At 39.0% G+C, this 22053-nt stretch overlaps 1 protein-coding gene across 1 annotated transcript in view; it reads right to left on the bottom strand.

The window, feature by feature from the left end:
- LOC139737045 (multiple C2 and transmembrane domain-containing protein 1-like) overlaps positions 1-21447 on the bottom strand; it is a 105997-nt gene extending 84550 nt beyond the window's left edge. Inside the window, exon 1 of the mRNA XM_071647722.1 lies at positions 21106-21447. The gene's annotated coding sequence lies outside the window, so the exon portion shown is untranslated. The remainder of the gene's footprint in view (positions 1-21105) is intronic.
- Positions 21448-22053: the final 606 nt, after the last annotated feature.

Below are 22053 nucleotides of genomic sequence, written 5' to 3'. Positions count from 1 at the left end.
CTGAATGGAGAAATGCACATGCGTACATCACACTCTACAATGTACATCAGGATCACAGTCAATATTTTTGTGTGTCTTTAATTTTGCAAGTAGCACCTGACTCGCGAAATTCACGAAATATTCCACATATACAGTACGCTTTCAATAGATTTTTTCACATGTACCAGGAATGCACACTTTCAAACATAATTGTAATGATGCATTGCTATAAATAGACTCATGATTCAAATTACACATTTTTTGCCATGTGAAGGCACACTGAAATCACGGATGGTGAATTAAATCAGAATTCCAATCCACGTTTCAAATAACGGTCGAGAGGTGGTTTCCAATGAAGATTCACTAGAATTATGAAACAAAACAGTCATATGTACGGACTGACCTCCAAATCGTGTTTTTTGGGATGGAGCTTTCTGTTACCTTTCGACCACTTGTGCAAAAAACCTGCGCTCCTCAAATCGCTTAAAGAAATGGTTCTCGAAATCACCCAACAAACAGAGCTAGAGCACATATTTGATTATATCTGTCCAGGGGTAACAAGGCCTCATATTTCAAAATCATTGATTTCAGGCAAAAAAAAAAAAAAACTTTATAATTTTTCCAAATTTTGCAAATAACATCAATGATGACATCAAATACTATAGGAACATTGTCTGGACTACATTCATGGTTTCAATGTTTTAAATCTCAAATCCACATATTGAAATTCAGAAGTAAGTAAGGCAGTGTTTGAAAATATTTCAGTTGGGATATGAGATATTGTCACCCTAGGGATGATAAGTACTACATATACTGTAAAAGCTGTTGTTATTGCATGTATACCAATATTTTGAGAAATGAAGAGGTCAATGACATTTTTGCAAGATGTGTTTTGCAATTTTGACTCTAAGGCCATTGTAAGTACACAATTGCCTGTCTGCTTGTGTTTATCTGTCTATCTGTTTTTTCGTGTGTTGTTGAATTTGCAGCCCAACTGCGACTTGCAATTTATTAAGCAAAAAAAAACACAAAAAAACAAAAACTGCACATTGGAATGTGCTTTTTCAAAATTTGCATGAAGAGTACTGTTATAATTTACAATAAGAATGCTTGCCACAGGAATTCGATGATTTTTGTCACACAAATTTCCACTGGATGTCTAAAATCCTCCTTGCATACTGCACTGAATGTACAGCTAGCCACCAAGGCTATATTGTTATTTTCCATGCCAAAAAATTGCTCAAATGCAACATGCTGCCAAACCTGCTATTTCCCCTAACTGTGCCCCCTTTTTTTTCCAACTTACAGTGTAAATGGAAAGCGTAAACATCAAGTACCTTTAATGTCACAATATTTCCCAACAGGAATGCGCCTGATGATAAACTCTGACCTTGTCTTCCATTAGCCAGGCAAGAGTGAGAAACATGAAGCACATAATGTACTACTGTACATTAATAGTGCTCTGTGCAGACTTGGAGGATATAGGCCAGTTACTGTATGGGGTAGATCTTACCTTGAAGTCTATTCATGCCTGGTCTCTGTGAGTGGTGGTGTGTAGAAATGCAGTTGACCAGGCTGACACTCAAAAATGATTTCTTACCAAGAGGCACGGCCATGCTTTGACTTCAGATGCTGAAAGAAGTTCCTACTGTGATATAAATACAAAGCAAATGTCTGCATGCCTAACGATGACATCAAAGCAGGCAGGGCATTGGTTCAAATGTTATCACTGTTGCAAAAAGTCATCATCATCATGACAAAAAGCCATCATGCAAAACGCCAGCCTGTTGATAATGGAACAGTAAATCTCCCTTTCACCTCAGTATTGCATAAAGCTGAAACACCAATAATAATCGCGTTCGCACATGGCTCAGGGAGTAGTCCTATATTTCACAAAGCTTGTTCCGTCCTTACATCATCTTGATGTAAACCGCTGACCCTGGCTGACTGCCAGCCTCCCACTCACTGTTAGCACTCCACGTCCTCTACTGAATCACTGTGTTACCGTGGAAGCCGGATGTCTTCCACCTTTCACCTCCTAGTCCTATAAAGGCTATACTGTCAGCAGAAGCAAACGGATTTGATCCGAAATGAATGATGGAATGCCACGAGGAAATGATGCTGACTGGGAGAACAAGCATTGGGCATGGATGGGAGCTATTTTTAGAAGTGATACAATTGAATTTGCAGCGTGCAATGGGGAAATGTTCGCCCCTCTCTTATTATTCCAGTACATCTGCATGTATAGCTCTTAGATTATATTGTATTGACATTACAGTATTCCCTGCTAGGCACAAGCACACATATTCAGAAAAGAGTTTGATAAGCAGCGTGCAATGGGAAATGTCCATCGCTCACATAAAGAGAATATAACGAGAATTCCACAAAATGTATTTTTTATGAGAAGTAAATATTCTGTCAAGTTGTTCTTGGCATTAAATGTGTTTATGGATAATTTAAATCTTCCTGCTTACTGAAAGAGGTACATGAAAGGCAACAGCTCTTTCATCATGCTTGAAAAGTGGAAATATGTTGAATTTGGTTTGTATTGTTGTCCATGATGACGTCAGGAAGTGCATCTCTTTATCCAGCGATGACGGCACTAAAACTTTAAAAATGCATAACTTTTGAATGGATTGTCCAATTTTCTTCAAACTTTGACTGATGTGTTTTGCTAATATTGCTGCTTTCTAAATTCGTATTTGGGCTGTGGTTTCCTTTAATTGTAAGTTAGCCAGCCCAAGCAGGTGCAAAAATGTGCTTCAGTCCAACGGTAGTGACATGGAAAGGATTATATGGATTTAATAATTTATGCTCATTGGAAGCATTTACCATCCAAGCTAATGGGTGAGCTGAAGAAATCACATCAAATAAAACACAGTGTAAGAGTTTATCACCCTTGAAGCAAAACAGTTCTCTGAGGAGGCAAGAAGCTGAAATATCTTACTGCCATCATTTACCCGTTGAGGACGAGCTGATTTTCCTACAACATGCAGTTTCCATAGACACCTGCCTGAGTATACTTGGGACTATAGTCTTCAACAGTTTAGACAGAGAACAAATAAAATCTTGCTTGTGATTCCTTTAAAATGCCCATTCCAAACTATTTTAACCTTTACCTTTATATGAAGAACTCTTTCACTCTTGAAAGCTTGATGAAAGTGGGAGGGCATTACAAGACTATAATTGTATTGCAATTGCAATTGTCTTTTCAGAGGCCAGACAAGACAGGTATGAATACAGGACTGGTGAAAAACTGTCTGTACTCTCTCACAGACAATAAAAATTACCTTCACCTAATAAAAACTCCAGCATACATTACTAGCATGTTTGTAACTTCTGATGGCACGTCATACATGTAGTGTAGAAATTTGAAGCAGACACTATTACATGCCTGTGTGCAATTTGCACATTTGATAGGCAATATAATCAACAATGCAGGTCAAGGAATTTACAATGCTGATCTTTGTGATGGCACCTGGGTGACACATGTGAGGTCTGGCACAAGAAAGAACAGGATACAGCAACAGGAAAAACCCCTAGCAGCTTGACAGGCAATGCATTAGGAGAGTTGACAAGACTCTCCGCTACCAGCATGAAGCACCTCCAGTTGGAGTTTTTACCTGGAAAGTGTAACTACAGACCTTGTTACTTTTGTCACTATTGGAGAGTAACATCAAATGAACACAATGATAAGAAATAAGACCATAACTACCTGGTAAGTAAAATAGGGAAATTTAATGATTTTATTTTTCATCACTAGCTGCTAGATTACTTCAGGTGAGAAACTCACAGAAAACTAATGATCATGCAAATCTCACACTCTATTATGAATACTTGAATTTCTTCATTGGCCATTGTCACACTAGCAAAGATCGCAAAGCTTAAAGGGATGGTACAGTATTGGTGGAGATGAGAATCGGGCTTTCAACTTTTTGCAAGATACCAAGAAAACACTTACGAAATAGTACAGTGCATACCATTTTAGGAGGAATTCAAAGATTATTTGAGGAATATCGGGTTTGGAATGACTGAAACATCCAAAAACAAAGAAAACCAAAGCGATTGTAATAAAGTTTGGGTCCCACACTTTACTAGAATCGCTCTGTTTTGGATATCTCAGCCATTTCAAAACCAATTTTCATCAAATAAAAATTGAAATCCTTGTGGAATTATATGCTCTTTCAAATATTGCACAAGAGGTTTCTCATTATCTCACCAAAAAGAAACCTGAAATTAGGTCTCAACCAAGACTATATAATCCCTTTAAAATCACAATGTCTTCGTGACCTTTGGTCATCCATCCACACTGGCAGCCAAACTTTTAATTTCTCAATGAATGGTGACTTGCAGGTGCGCATGTGCAAGAAAGAAGATGATGAAAGAGTGCACCATCTGACAGCTAATGATTGTGACACAAGAATGCACTCAGGCGCATCCCAATGAGGTACCACCTGCAAGAAAACTATGGATCTCTGCCGCAAACAGGTGGTTGACTGGTCACATGACAAAACTTCACAAAGTTTCAGTTGCAAGCATTCATAGTGCCTAAATATCGAGAAGATTGGCAGGAATCCGTGAAATTTCCCTAGTTTGAATGAGAAGTTTTGCAAGAAGTTTCGCGAAAAGTTCGGGGTCACACTGGCAAAATTTTAAGATCTTAACCCGTTGAAGACGAGTCCCAAGTATACTCGAGCAGGGGTCTATGCGAAATGTGTGTTGTAGTAAAATCAGTCCATCCTCAACGGGTTAAAGATCATGATCTCTAAACTTCACAATCTTTTGCCAGTATGACCACGGTTGTAGTCATATTCTAAAAAACTGTAAACTAATGTAAAAACTTTTTATACTTCACATCAATTTCTTACTTTTATCGATGTAGAAAGTCCACAGTTTTGGGCTTCAAAGCAGACAGACAGACAGAGAGAGGGGTGGGGGAGAGTAGAAGAGGATATAACTCTGAGCTGCAGATATGCAGGAAGCTATTACAGGAAATTACCATGGAAAGTTGGCTGATTACTTACCAGCGGAAGGTCATTATCACTGCCTGAGTGATCGCTGCCACTTGAGAATGAATCATGGGAAAGGCTCATGTGCGATGTAATTTCACAGCCTCCGACAATTAGGGCTTTAAAAACCAATATTGCTCATACACTGTGTATTTTGCAAAAATGCACAACGCAAAATCATAAGTGACAACCCTCCCCCCCTTGTGACAAAATATTATTTTTAAAAAAATCAGCAAACTTGCACTATTCTGACCGAATCAGTACCCCCAATACTTTTTTAAGTTTTGCAGCAAATTGAATTGAATGAATTGATAGGATATATCAATGCTAACTTCCCACAGGGTGCTGTCATTATTGTCACCTTGCATCATTCCCTGGTACATTAAATTAGCAATGTTGAAAACAACATGTTGAGCTTTAAAATTCTTGTAACTTGCTCATCGTTTTGTCAGGGAGTTTTATAGTGATCTGTTTGAGTCAACTTGAGCACAGAGTGGAATGCTCTAATGCAAAAATAGTAGAACTGCTGTACTACCAACATTTGTAGAAATAGTAATTTCAACTAATTTAATTGGTAATGGTATCTTGGTTTATCAACACACTGTCAAGATTACACTGATCACTGATCGCATTTATCACCTTTCAATATGTTTCAAACATGTTTCAATACCCACTATCAAAAGATGCCTGCAGACACTTCTTGGATTGTGTTTCTCAAGTTGTTGTGTTTTTCAACACTGTCATGAGTCGATTTGTCACTGCGCAGCTCCATTGTACAGCTTGACCCGAGAAGCAGAGATGTGTAGTTTAGCAGTGGTTGGCATGGGCAGGTCCAAGCTAATAAGGCATTTCAAAACAACTTTGTGTCTATTAACTCTAAAGAAAAACACACACATTTCTGACTCATGTACATTATGCGATGGCACTTTTTCGGCACTTCAAAAACGTGTTTCTGTTAAAAACCCAAAAATCAAAACAGCCTTGCATTCAAATCAATTGACCAAAACTCCCTGAAAGTTGCTTGGAAACCTTAATTCTGCACCAGAATTGAGTTCGTAAATACATTGTACACCCTAACAGACTCGCTACCTTGCAACACAACTTCACTACCAAAGCCAACATGGTGATGGTGGTGTTGTCATCTTGGTATACTCAAAAAGCTGTCTGAGAGGCATCAAGTACACTCTGTAAAAGATGCAAAAAGCTGGTAAAGTTCTTTGATTTACAAAGAATGAGCTCTTACTGTGACCAAGCATGAGACCTTATTCCCAAACAACAGGGACCAAATCAGCATAACAACAAACCTGAACAAAGTAAATAGGCAACCAAAAAGAATACAAAGAGATACAATACATTTGTATGATGATGCATCAATGGGGGTGGTGGTAGGGGGAGCAGGAGGGGGAACTGATGACGAGATTGCACACAGCACCATGACTGGGCTATCACCAAAGAAAGGAATGAATGTCCAAGAGATGCAATGTAGCAGCTACTCAATGTTGTCACGTCCAAATTGAGCTTAGTTGAAATGCTGAAGTCAAGATTAACCTGTACAGACTCAATATACAGATCTTCAGTCCTAATCTTTACCATAAAAAAGAAAGAATCCCGGTTTAGAATCAGTGAACTGTTATAATTTATGGTGGAAAAGTTTCCACTGTAGGACTACTGTATACGCCATATATTTCACGAGTCTAAATTTTCACGAATCGGGACTTCCCGACAATATCACGAGAGGTTAAATTCGCGAACGTGGAGTCCTGTACTGAACGGAGAATACGCGTACGTCACACTCATATCGGAATTAGAGTCAATATTTTCGCATGTCTTTAATTTCGTGAATAGCAGCTGACTTGCGAGATTTTGCGAAAATAAAAGCCTTGTGAAATATTCAGCGTATACAGTATATCATGTTCTGAGTGCACAGGAACTGCATTGTACAACTGTAGGGCAATAATTTGTACAAGGATAACCCTTTTGTGTCAATGTACTTCGCAGTGACACTGGAAGTTATACCTGGTAAATTTCAAGATCAACCGGACTTGAGGTTTTTAGTCTTGTTCCTCATTTGGTGGTATTCAAGCCCATTAATTACATGAACAGATCCTCAGAAAGCAAAGGTACGACAGATTTTGTATGAATACAAAATGAAGAGTGTTAACAGAGATGATTTCACAATCTCGTAACTGCAGACACCACAATATGGCTAGGTTTTAGAGTGACCTTGTTCCTTCATGTAAATAGGTCAGATTGAACAGGTGGAATATGAATCTTATTCAGAGCGTTACCTAAATGTTGTTTTATGCAGCTCCAACAGCAGCAGCAAACATTTATGATGCTGACACAGAATCTACATTGTACCTCAAATGGCCAATGTCAATGACAGAACATACCCTACCTTGTTTGCAAAGTGGAAACTTTATTAATGCAGCTTTAATCCATCAGCTTTTACATTGTATACATTTTCCACAGCGAGTTTAGAATCAAAATCATTGAGTGACCCCAAGGAGGTATGAGAGCTCATACATGTACCTCCTTGGTGACCCTAAACACAGTACTACGTAACAGTGCTGGATGAAAATTCCCTTTTATCCATACATAGTATATTAATTGAAGACTAAGAACTACGGCTGAAAATAAAAACATCATCTACAATTGTACATCCTTTCATGACAAATCCTTACAGACAGATTTGGTTTAGTTTCTAATGCTTGTTCTTGCTCTTTTTCACCTGAGAATACCTTGTAGCTCTTCCCTGCTAAAGTTACCTCAATTCATACTAACACACATGCATTCCTCTGTGGCCATTCATCTTGTTTGCAGCTTGTCTCTGCTACTTGGGCCATGAAACTCCTTCAGTTTGGAATAACAAAAGATGCATACATCACAACTTTAAAGGCTTTCCAACCAAAGATATAGAGGCAAGGTTTTCTTCTATGGGTTCTTTTTATAAAGTGCTTCCCTCACAAAACTCTGAGCTGTAAGTGCATGGGTGAGAGAGAGAGAGAGAGAATTTTGATGCAAATGCTGCAAGGCAGGCAACAAATGTCCATATCACTGTCTATAAAGAAACTGCCTGTTAATACAGTGTAAACTTCATTTTATGAATCACTTTAATCTTTAATCGAATAAAAAATAACCCCCAATGGTACTAAAACCACAAAGCATTTGACAATACCTTCACACAGTTTATCATATCTGTTGAAAATCAGCATAGAGATAACTGCCACAAACAAAGTCCACATCCTTGAGCATTTCCTTAGCATTACCAGTATCACTGTCACTTTCGTTCACACATCATTCACTGAATTTATGATACACTCACTCTTCACACTCCAAAACTTGCAATGAGCTCTTGTTGAGTAATTTTTGCAAGTATGAAATGAAAACCACTTGAAGGTCGTTTCTCCCACAATGTGCTCTAGAATCATGTAGGACCAATCATAATCAGGTGCATTGCATGATCAGGTTCTGATTGCTACTTGGCATCTTCTGATTTAATTAGGATTTAATAGCAGTTTTTTCTACTGCATGATGGAGGAGTTACAGTTACTTACATAGCTCCTTTATTCACTTCTGTCATGGTGCTTGCGTTTTCTTTTACAACTTATTTCTTAAAAGTCAACGCACCAGCAGTTGAATATTGACTAACTCTTTTTAAATGCCTGACTCAGACGACGGTGTGCCACGTTTGCATATATTTTGTCCAAACACACAAACCCGCCAAAACTGACTGATAAATCGCCAAATGCTAAAGAACAATGACAGCTTCGCTTGCAATTCTGTTACTCTCACATTGCACGGTGATAGAATGTCACGCAGTGTTGCCTAGAGTTTGTTTGGTTGTTTTTTTTAGGTGATACGCTATCAGCGTATCACCTATTGTGATTGTCAAAATTTCTCTTTTTAGGTGATACGCTATCAGCGTATCACCTATTGTGATTGCCAAAATTTCTCTTTTTTTTTATTCTTCTTTCTTTCTGCCACATTTTGTGTCGTCAATATCTCAACAATGACATTACGGAATAACATAACATTTTCAGTCAACATGTCTCATAACAATATCTAGCCACAATAAGGTTTTCATGACAGTAACATATCTATGACGTCATCTAGGCGCCATTTTGTGATTTTCGGACCTTGTCACATGATCGATCATAACTTCATAACTAGATATCATTTCTGTATCATTTTCGGTGGACATAAAGTTCAGGTCAGGCTCTATCTTACGTTTTAACGCTAGTTACCAAGGTCATCATTACGCGCGCGTTTGCGCGCGTCAAAATTTTAAAAGGCTCAAAACGACTTCCCAATGGGAAATCTCGAAGTTTCAGACAATTCTAAGCGTTTCAAACATTTTCTCGCGTGCGCGTCCGTCCGCGCAATTTCGCGCGCAGAGGGCGTAACCAACATGAAAATGCAATTTTTTTGACTGATTTGGATTTCTGATACTTTGAGTAACAATATCCATTGATTTCCGATCGATTTTGACCTATAACAAAGGAATGCACTGGCGTCAAAGTTGAAATTCCGCGCGCGCGTCTTTCTGCAAATATAGTGAAAAAACATGTTTTTGTTTATGTCGCCATAGCTCTTTAAATCGTCCATTGACCCTATATTTCTATTGCATATTACAAAAGCATATGAATTGGAAATAACGTTTCAAGTACCAATATTGCCAGGAAAACTCATGACGTCATCATATCATCATCTGAAATCAAAAAAGTGGAATTAATTTTTTTGAGGTACTCTTTCTGACATTCATTTACTCGTATCTCTATTGTTTAAGCTGAATATCACCCCAAATTCAGATATGTTTTACTTTGAACATTTGCCTTTCAAGTCCATGTCATGGTTTTGAAATTTGATGACGTCATCATACTTTAAATTGTGATTAAAGGTAAAGACGCAAAATCGGACAAGTTTACGTGTTATGTCTATGGGAGGTGATTTTTTTAAAAACCATACATTGACTTGACAACGTTTAAGCACCTTTATCTCAGATGATTTTGCTTCATTTCCTCTGAAAATTAAGTATGTTGTAGCTGTGACAATAAGCTGCAGTAATCATGCATTTTATTCTTTGAAATCTCCTCATCAGGTTGACAATTTTGCAATTTAAAACTGAAAATGAGAATGGAATGCGGACGAAACGATTCCTGATTCATCTTTCACGTACATAAGTTTACGTTCCTCTAATTTTCTCGTCAAGACGTATGGCCGAGTGGTTAGAGGTGTCGTCACAGAAACGTGAGGTTGCACACGTACGGGTTCGAACCTCACAAGAGCACGAAAGAAAATAATAATTTTTTTTTTACTTTTTTTCTTCAATGGAGTACTACACCTTCGTCCATGTAGAAGTCACGTTCGCTTGTAAACACACCTATACGCACACACTCACACAGTATCCCTTTGTTTATCGTTGGAGACTGCATTGCTTCTACTGCTGCAAAATGTTGCAGGCTGGGCTTTTCAAGCTGATCATGGTATATTGTAACAAAATGAAATTTGTTCATATCAATTCAGTAACACAATGTAGTCGTGGTTACTTTGTGCTGATTTTATACATGTAAGAAGCTATACATTGTAAAAAAAGGTATTTGAATTGTTCCTTTAAGTCAGCCTTCTGTATTGATGATTATTTGTCAATTAGTGGTTTTTGTGGAGTTTCAGATAATGATAAAAAGTATGTATGATAAGTGCAGCGATACTTTCTACAGTTAGTTCAAAGTTGTGTTACAGAGGTTTGATACATACATTTAGCATTGTGTTTGTGTGTCCACGTGTGTATACAGGTTGGCCATATGGCACATTCTAGACAATAAATCTTAATTAATTAGCACACGCGATCAGCTATGGAACTGAATATGGTACTAATGTATGATGTTCATGATTCTCATTAAACTGTGACGAGTTTAAAGAGATAGCTTAACTGTGTGTAAAAATAAAGCAATAATAAGGAAATTTTAAGGGAATTTGATAACCATGCCTATAATAATTTCATACAGGTACTAATAGCTGCCTCATATTCATGTGATTGATCGTCATGTCAATAGCAAACTGACAACGTACGATTAATATATTATACATTAAACAACTGTCTTTCAAATCCATATCGATGTTTTCTAGTTTGATGACGTCATCATACTTTAAATTGTGATAAAAGTAAAGACACAAAATCGGACAAGTATACGTGTTATGTCTATGGGAGGTGATTTTTTTTTAAACCATGCATTGACTTGACAACGTTTAAGCACCTCTATCTCAGCTGATTTTGCTTCATTTCCTCTGAAACTTTAGTACGTTGTAGCTGAGACAATAAGCTGCAGTAATCATGCATTTTATTCTTTGAAATCTCCTCATCAGATTGACAATTTTGCAGTTTAAAACTGAAAATGAAAATGGAATGTGGACAAAACGATTCCTCATGTATCTTTCACATACATAAGTTTACGTTCCCCATATTTTCTCGTCGAGACGTATGGCCGAGTGGCTAAAGGCGACGTCTCAGAGACGTAAGGTTGCGGGTTGGAACCCCACAAGATCACGAAACAAAATACTTAGCTATTTTACTTTTTTTTCTTCAATTTTTTATTACATATTCGTCCATGTAGAAATCACGTACGTATATAAACGCACCTATACACACACACAGACACACACACACACGCCATATCCCTCTTTTTGTGTGTTGGAGACCACATTGCTTCGACTGCAGCACAATTTTGCAGGCTGACTTTGTCAAACCGATCATAGTATGTAATGACGACGACTGAGGTGTTGTACTTTGAACAATTGTCTTTCAAGACGATGTCATTGTTTTGTAATTTGATGACGTCATTACACTGAAAATTGTGATTAAAGGCAAGGTATCAAAACCAGCCGATTATAGGTTTTATGTCTGCGGGACGTATTTTTCCCAAGTTGCCAGAAATGGCATAGCGACCTCAGTCGTTACAAGGCCGCTTTTCCGTCTAGCAATGCAATAGATGTTCACACGGCCACGTTGGTTGAGTGGGCATTGACTTTCCCCCTGTTACATCTATACATTGTTGTTGTTTTTTTTTGTCTTACCATTTCCGTGGATGACCCGTGGCCGAGTGGTTAGAGAAACGGTTTCGCATGCACGCTCAATATAATTTCAAGGTGCCTATATCACATTCTTTTCTTGTCCATCACAGATGACCGTCATCTGATGACCACAAGCGTATCACCTAACTCGTCCTCAATGTGACGAGTTTTCATGTCTCGTTTTTTATTCTTCTTTCTTTCTGCCACATTTTGTGTCGTCAATATCTCAACAATGACATTACGGAATAACATGACATTTTCAGTCAACATGTCTCATGACAAAATCTAGCCACAATAAGGTTTTCATGACAGTAACATATCTATGACGTCATCTAGGCGCCATTTTGTGATTTTCGGACCTTGTCACATGATCGATCATAACTTCATAACTGGATATCATTTCTGTATCATTTTCGGTGGACATAAAGTTCAGGTCACGCTCTATCTTACTTTTTAACGCTAGTTACCCAGGTCTTCATTACGCGCGCGTTTGCGCGCGTCAAAATTTTAAAAGGCTCAAAACGACTTCCCAATGGGAAATCTCGAAGTTTCAGACAATTTTAAGCGTTTCAAACATTTTCTCGCGTGCGCGTCCGTCCGCGCAATTTCGCGCGCAGAGGGCGTAAGCAACATGAAAATGCATTTTTTTTTGACTGATTTGGGTTCCTGATACTTTGAGTAACAATATCCATTGATTTCCGATCGATGTTGACCTATAACAAAGAAATGCACTGGCGTCAAAGTTGAAATTCCGCGCGCGCGTCTTTCTGCAAATATAGTGAAAAAACATGTCTTTGTTTATTTCGGCATAGCTCTTTAAATCGTCCATTGACCCTATATTTCTATTGCATATTACAAAAGCATATGAATTGTAAATAACATTCCAAGTATCAATATTGCCAGGAAAACTCGATGACGTGATCATATCGTCATTTTAAATAAAAAAAGTGGAATTGATTTTTTTGAGGTACTGTTTCTGACATTCATTTGCTCGTATCTCTGTTGTTTAAGCTCAATATTATCCCAAATTCGGATATGTTGTAATTTGAACATTTGCCTTTCAAGTCCATGTCATGGTTTTGGAATTTGATGACGTCATCATACTTTAAATTGTGATTACAGGTAAAGACTCAAAATCGGACAAGTTTACGTGTAATGTCTATGGGAGGTGATTTTCTCTTAAACCATACATTGACTTGACAACGTTTAAGCACCTTTATCTCAGCTGATTTTGCTCCATTTCCTCTGAAACTTAAGTATGTTGTAGCTCAGACAATAAGCTGCAGTAATCATGCATTTTATATTTTCAAATCTCCTCATTAGGTCGACAATTTTGTAGTTAAAAACTGAAAATGAGAATGCAATCTGTACGGAACGATTCCCGATTGTTCTTTGCAACTGTATATTGGTCGAATCCACGCGGCCACTTGTGGGAAGTTGAATAGCGCCATCTCAGTCAGCACTGTGACGATAGTTTTATCATACATTTAAGTTTCGCATAGGATCTTCAGGACAGCCGTGTGGCGTAATCGCTTAGCGCGCTGGGTGTTCATAACGCCATACCGGAAGGCGAGAAGTTCGACTCCCGCAGGAGTTTTCTCTTTCTTTCTTTTTCTTTTTTTTATCGGCAGTTCAGCTTTACTCCGATGTCATTTATCGTATTATTTTATCAAGTATACGTAACCCGTGAACACGGCTGCTCTATTTCCCTTGTTTTTTATTGGAGTTTGGAGATTGGGTTTGCTTCATTAATTTTGTCACACTTAATGTTGTAAATTGCCCCTTGTTACAGTGTCCCGCTTGCCACCTTTCGTTTGCTCTTTCCTTTTCTCTTCATTGGTTCTTGTTATATTGTAACAGGATAGGTAGGAACATGTACGTTTAGATAACTTGCAGGAATGGGAGCTGAATTGATTAACTCTAGTCCAGGTGTATGGCGTCTCGCTCATCTCTTTGAAATTCCAGGTTGTTATTGTTTGACCCAATAACGGAGTTGTAGACAGGTTTTATGTTGCTCTAGAGGTATCTTGTGCCACATGAGTGGAAGGCATCACTGTTTAGTAGTAGTAATGAACTTTTTCATGTTGTATATATTATTATGGTATAAAGATATAAATTTCACATCCAATCTTCGGGACAGCCGTGTGGCTTTATAGTCGCTTGGCGCGCTGCATGGTCATTATGCACTACCTTAGGACGAGATGTTCGGGACCCGCAGGACGCTATTATTTTTTTTCTCTCCCTCTCTTTCTTTGTTTTTCTTTTGGCAGTTCAGCTTCATTCCGATGTCATTACCCCACGACACACAGACACTCAAGTTCCCCCCTTTTTTTTGTCGGAGGCTGGAGGTTGAATTTGCTAAATTTATCATACGTAATGTTGTAAATTGCCCTTGGTATACAGTGCCCCGCTTGCCACCTTTCGTTTCCTCTTTCCTTTTCTCTACGTTTGTTCCTGTTACACTGCACAAGACAGGTCGGAAAATAATTTACATAACTCAACTGGAGCAGGAATGGCAACTGAATAAATTAACTCTAGGCCAGGTGTATGGCGTCTCGCTCGTCTCTTTGAAATTCCAGGTTGTTATTGTTTGACCCAATAACGGAATTGTAGACAGGTTTTATGTTGCTATAGAGGTATCTTGTGCCACATGAGTAGAAGGCATCACTGTTTAGTAGTAGTAATGAACTTTTTCATGTCCCTCCATGTCAATTATAGTGTGTTCAAAGGGGTTGTGTGTCTATCTGCCAAAGAAAAGGAAAACCTTATTTTCGTCATGGCTATTTCTCTATACGTAACTGTAGGTGATGAGTGTTGTTGGTATCTGAGCAGTGAATAACACAGCATCAGGCTAAAATCCCCCTTAGTTATACGCGCTAAGCGTTCAATTTGATATATCTTTATTTATGTAGTTAATCACTGCTAATGGAGTTACAGAATTATGTTATGACACGTTTCACTGAAAGTTTGTAAAGCAAAGTTTATGGACAAGGCAAGCAATTGTACATGAATAATACCAATGATTTCAGAGGGAAATTATGGTATACCTAAATGTAAGGGTATCATTGCTTTGGAATTGCTGAGACAATATCTTGGCACGAGGGCTTCCACCTGTAATAACTGATCCCTTTGAAGATGTGTCAGTCACGGTTGATCGTCATGATTCATCTTTCACGTAGAAGCTTCCGTTCCACACTCTTACCATCATACTTCAAATTGTGATTAAAGGTAAAGACTCAAAATCAGACAAGTTGACGTGTTATGTCTATGGAAGGTGATTGTTTTTTTAAACCATGCATTGACTTGACAACGTTTAAGCACATTTATCTCAGCTGATTTTGCTCCATTTCCTCTGAAACTTAAGTATGTGGTAGCTCAGACAATAAGCTGCAGTAATCATGCATTTTATTTTTTTCAAATCTCCTCATCAGGTTGATAATTTTGCAGCTAAAAACTGAAAATGAGAATGGAATGTGGACCAAACGATTCCTGAATCATCTTTCACATATAAGCTTACGTTCCTCATATTTTCTCGTCAAGACGTACATGGCCGAGAGGATAAAGGCGACGTCACAAAAGACGTGAGGTTGCACACGTACGGGTTCGAACCCCATGAGAGCACGAAACAAAATATCTTTTGCTTTTTTTGTTTTATGGAGTATTCACCTTCGTCCATGTAGAAATCACGTTTTCATGTAAACGTACACACACACAGGCACACACAGGCACACACACACACACACACACACACACACAATATCCCTACTGAATATCAATGTAAATTTGTGTTGTGTATAGCATACATAGATAGATTTAAGTTTCGCACAAGATCTTCGGATCTTCCGTGTGGCAGAATCGCTTAGCACGCTGCGTGTTTATAATGCCCTACCGGAAGGAGAGAAGTTAATCGAGTCCCGCAGGACTTTTTCCTTTTATTTCTTTTTTCTTTTTTTCTGCAGTTCAGCTTCACTCTGATGTCATGAACAAAGCTACTCTATTTCCCTTGTTTTGTATTGGAGTTTGGAGGTTGGGTTTGCTTCATTAATTTTGTCACACGTAATGTTGTAAATTGCCCCTTGAAACAGTACCCCGCTTGCCACCATTCGTTTTCTCTTTCCCTTTCTCTTCATAGTGTTCTTGTTATACTGTAGCAGGATATTTAGGAGCGTGTACGTTTACATAACTAACAGGAATGGGAACTGAATTAATTAACTAGTCTAGTCCAGGTGCATGGCGTCTCGCTTATCTCTTTGGAATTCCAGGTTGTTATTGTTTGACCAAATAACGGAGTTAAAGACAGGCAGGGAAGGAAGTGACTTGATATTGCTTCATAATGAGGAATTTCGGGCAACACCTTTCCAAGTGTAGTGATTATGACGGGGTTCTCTGTCGTTTATTTTTGTCATGGCTGTTTCACTAGTTAGCCATAGGTGATATATGTTGCTGGCATCTGGGAGAATAGAACAGATCAGTACCAAACTGGAATAGCCCTATAAGCAATGTGGTAAGCGTTCAATTTTTTGCATTATCTTTCTTCTTTAAAGTCAATTACTACTCATCGAAATACACAATGATTATAATATGACACGTTCCACTGGTAGTTTAGGAAAAGGGAGTTAATGCACGATGCAATGATAAATGTGCTACCATTGATTTTAGAGACGTCATTGTGGTGTCGTACTGGTGATGGTAAGGGAACCATAGATTGCTTTTAAAGTAATCTATTGGACAATCATTGGACCTTTGCATCAAGACCGTATTCCCATCTAGAATATAATGCATGTTCCTGCGGCGTTTTTTTTTTAAATCCTGACGTGGACATTTCCTTTTTCTTGTTTTTAATTTAAGAATGTTATATCTAAATTTGTTTCTTTCCCCTAACATTTTTTTGTTGTTGTTGAATATAAAGTTGGACATTCCGTGACCGAGTAGAAGAGCAGCGATTTAGTTACAGTTTCAATGCATCTTGTTTACCATCTTCTCTGACATTAAATTGATGGTTTTTATATTTGACATTGTCTGTCTATTTGCCTGTTTATGCTCATAAAACACTGCTATAACAACTAATACATTTGCTTCACTTGTCACATGCAATGATATGGATTGCAGTTGTGCATGCAGTTTTCCTTTTGCCACCTCTCGTTTTTCTCTCCCCTTTTCCCTCACTTTGGTTTTGTTATACTGCAGATGGGAATGATTACAATAACATAACCCAACTTGAAGTAGGAATGAGAACTGAATAAATTAACTCTAGGCCAGGTGTATACAGCGTCTCGCTCATCTCTTTGAAATTTCAGGTTGTCATTGTTCGACCAACGGAGTTGAAGACAGGCTTTATGTTGCTATAGAGGTATCTCGCGCCACATGAATAGAATGCATACGCTGTTTAGTATTAGTAATGAACTTTTTCATGTCCATCCCTGCCAATAAAAGTGTGTTTGACGGGATTCTGTGTCATTCTGCCTACGAGAAAGCAAAGTTTTATTTTCACCATGGCTGTTTCTCTATTCGTAGCCGTGGGTGATGGGTGTTGTTGGCATCTGGGCAGTAAAGAACCGAGTATCATGCTATAATACCCCCCCCCCCCCCCCCCCCCCCCCGTTAGGTTCTAAGCGTTCAATACGGTGATATATCTTTCTTCTTTATTATATCAATCACTGTTGATGGAATTACAGAATTATATTATGACACGTTTCACTCAAAGCTTAAAAAACAAAGTTTATGCACGATACAAGTAATGGTGCATGAGTCCTATAGGCCATTGATTTTAGATGAGAAATTATGATATGCCTATAGTAGCGGTGTCATTGATTAGGAATTAATGACACGATTAAGCACTCTTTCCACTTCTAACTGTCCCCTTTGAATGTGTGTCGATCACGTGAGATTGTCATAAATTATCATTCACGTGAGATCGTCATAAATTATCATTCACGTATACGCTTACGTTCAAAGTGTACTCTTAGTTGGAGGAGACCTATAGTTACATGGTTAAAGGTGATGTCTCTTTCGCTAGAGCCGTACGTTTGGCCCGTTTTTCTTTTGCCCTTTTCTCTTTAATTGAGGTATCACTTTCGTCCAGGATAAATCACATTCTCATGTAAACAGACTCACTTGCTCTATATCCTTTGTTTTGTATCGGAGGCTTCATTGGTTTTACTGCTGGTAAATCTCACAAGCTTGTATATAGCTGTAAGAGCTCTCTGAACTGATCATTGTTATAGCGAGATTAGAGGGAGTCATATTGGTTATGTAAATAATGGTCAAAGGTCATGTTTTAAAAGGCCACTGTTAAAGCCAGGATGGTTATAAACACTTAATTGTCATGTTTTATTTGTACGTGCCGAGGATCACTTGGACCCCGTTTACAGTGCGAGGCTCGGCCTCGGCTGGGCCGCGCCGAGCCCACCTTCATTTCGGTGTAAACGCGCAAAAGGCCAAATGCGGGGCCAAAATTGGCTTCGCATTAGGCCACGCTCTGGAGGTGGTCTCGGTCGCGGCCGAGCCGCGGTCGCGCCCGGCCTTTTTCTCAGTGTAAACGCAAACTGGGCTAAATGCGCGGCCAATTTTAGTCTGGCTTCCAAACCCTCGCCTGTACTATTTCGCTATTCAGGATATTAACCACTTCAACGTCGAAAACTAGTATAGTTTAAGGTGGTTTTGTCCTGCAAAGGATTTTCTCCTTCGGCATAGGCCTTTGCCCGAACGGCGACTTCGTCGCCACGGAATTCAGTTGGCAAAGGATCTGAAAACCAGACAATCTGAAAACCAGACAATACCAAATTGCGTTTGTTTACAAGTAGAGCGCCACTACGACAAAATATTGAAAGGCTTGAATCAAAAGCGCGGCCGAGCCTGGCAGTGTAAACGGACTAAATTGCGGGGCTCGGCCTCGCAATTGAGGTTGGCCTTGGCCGCAGCTCGGCCGCGGCTCGGCCCAGCCCCGCACCGTAAACGGGGTCTAAGTTTATGCACTGTACGTACTCAAAAAGTCCGTAAATCGACTTAGTCGCACACGCACAGAATTTCCACTTAGTTTGTGTGACAGAAAAACAAATGTGATCTGAATAATGTAGGCCCAAGAAAGTTCAACTAAGTATTTCATTATAATTTCAAGGTGCTATATTACATTCTTTTTTTTTGTCGATCACGGATGACCGACATCTGATGACCCCAAGCGTATCACCTAACTCGTCTTCAGTGTGACGAGTTTCATATCTCGTTTAGATTTTTTTTGCCATGATTGTGTATGAGAAAGTCATGCCTCCAAGATGCGGACAATGATATAATCATAGATTTGTCATACCATTTACAATTGCACATCATAGCAAAGCTTGGCACTTTGAATTTCTCTACAACTGTGCTCGTTTTTTGTTTTTTGTTTTTTTTTAATGAATTTTGTGATCTTCCTGTTTAATTAAGTTATAACTGCACTTAACCAGGGAGGTGGGAAACCTTCCCACCTCCCTGACTTAACCCCAGGGTGCTCCTTTGTACACAATCACAGTGTGGGAGCTGTTTGGGCTGGTTATTAAGGGATTGCATAGTTTTGGTTGTGACCTTAGGCCTTACTTCATGTTTCTAACATTTTTTAATGAGATAAGAAACCTCCTCTGAAATATGAAAGAGCATGTGATTTCCAGAGGAATTCAACTTTTATTTGATGAAAATTAGTTATGAAATGGTTGAGATATCCAAAACAAACTGATCCTAATAAAATTTAGGACCCCCTTTTTATCACGATCACTTTGCTTTACTTCGTTGTTAACATGTCTCAGTCATTCCGTAAACGATTTCATCAATTAAACTTTGAATTCCCCTTATAGAATGGGCATGGCATGTTCTGTACTATTCTATAGTTTCTGGCATCCTGCAAAAAAGTTAAAAGCTCAATCCTCATCTCCATCAATACCATCCCTTTAAACTGCACTGTGTAGTTGATTGTACATATACACAAAGCCTCGCATCTGCATACAGTGTGCCAACTTTTTAGTAGCTTTGGAGAAAATGGAAGCACGGCAAAAAATTACATAACATTTCATGACATTTCAATTCATTTCTTAGCTGTACTCTGAAATATTATCTTTGTTGTGCTAGACAACTGTATTGTCACATTAACCCGTTGAGGATGAGTCCAGACTACTCGGGCAAGAGTTTTATGGGAAATGCATGTTGTTACAAAACCAGCCCGTCCTCAATGGGATAAAACCTAAACCTGTCTGGTGGAAAATTAATTCCACACTGCACAAATAAATAATTTTTGGGCTGTTCTGCATGATTTGGGTATCACATCAATAGCAGAGTTTACTTTAATCAGTGTATGAAGAGGTACATGTATCTGAGAGCAAGTGAGTCTATTAAACCTTTCTGTGCTAAATGTTCACAAATATTGCACACAAATCCATTCATGAATCAAATCAAATCTATGAATAGGTAATGAAGGTGGCACGCAGAGGTTTAACCCGTTGAGGACGTATCCAAAGTATACACGGGCAAGTGTCTATGGGAAATGTATGTTGTACTTGTAGCAAAATCAGCCCACCCTCAACGGGTTAGAATAAGTTATTTCTAGATAATCTACCAGTAAATATTGATTGATGCAATCCTGAAATAACTAGGAAGGCAGAAATAGATCTACAGACTGTAATCCCTGTTGTAAACGTTCAGCTAGATTATAAAATAAATATCTGCATAGTTGATGGAATACATTTTTATCAAATCTCAAGTTTGTAAATTGATGTGGGAAATAAACTAAAGCAAATAATCATCTCCTATGACTGTTTCGGGCAATGGTCTAACATCGCTTAGGGGATCCTTGAGGTGTCTATGAATATCAGCCCTCGCCTTCGGCTCGGCCTGAGTGATAGACATCTCGCGGACTGATCACCTCGGCGATCGCCCTCGGAGTCGATGATTTGCTTTTGTTTAACCCGTCGCGAAGTCCCTGTAAAATATAGTATTTTATTCCGTTGTCGATCTCGAAACAAGTGGCTACTGCAGCAGCCAGTAGTTTAATAATATAAATAACAAAACAAAGTGTATTTACCTCGATTCTGCGGTGAAAGATGGATCTGATCTTGGGAACGCCCACAGACAAAACGTCTACGAAACTGTCTTTGTTGATCCCGCTAGTATCATCACTGCTTGCGTCAGTTGAGAATCAGTTGGTTGGATATCTACACTCACTCGTTGGCCTAGTAATCCAATTGTTGAATGGAAACTTTTTAGCAGAGTAGGTCTAGATTACGGTAGGTCGGAAGTGCCGATACTCGCTGTGCAGATTACAAGTAGCTCGTGGTAGGTTATTGCTGTTGCGATGCACCCATCTTCCGCTCAACGTCCGTGTACCTCGTTTACCCCACCGATTGTGCACGTACCGGACTATTGACAGGGTCGTCGGGGCCCTATACAGAGCACCTGCTGCCGGATCGGAGGGGAGCGATCGAGCGTGTACACGAGTGTTGTACTGAGTAATCCAAGGGCAAGGGTGTTTGGACACACGGCGACGGCTGGTGACTGATGGATGATGGTGAATGGACAGTTTTATGGAGGTACTGGTAGGGAGGTGAAAGGGAGAGGATCGTCGTCTTCTTTCCTCCTCTTCCTAACCAATTTTACAGTCATATGGCTAAAGCCAGGCCTCACAGTGTCAGTGCAGCGGCACAAAATAACTTTTAAAACCCACAAACAGAAAAACAAACAAACCCGGCTGTTTTGTGTGTTTTTGTGTTGTTGTTGTCTCTTTATTGTTCATCCCTGACACTAGTGACAGAGCGGCTCTTTGCGCTTGCTTCCCTTCCCTTCAACGATGAGTACCTGATGTATGATGAAAAAGCTTCGTAAATATACACATTTAGATTGAAATACAGGTACAATGACGTAAATAACACTTATCGGATCTGACATGTAGTAGTGTGCACCCCAACATCAACAGGGCTCTTGGCCAGGCAAACGGCAACAGCCACATCGCACATGAAGCGTTAATTACCATCAT

The sequence above is a fragment of the Diadema antillarum genome, unplaced genomic scaffold, assembly GCF_040938485.1.
Source record: "Diadema antillarum isolate AM-2024a unplaced genomic scaffold, OU_Dant_1.0 seq00000678_RagTag, whole genome shotgun sequence".
NCBI lineage: Eukaryota > Metazoa > Echinodermata > Echinoidea > Diadematoida > Diadematidae > Diadema > Diadema antillarum.
This window is presented reverse-complemented; position numbering and strand designations above follow the sequence as displayed.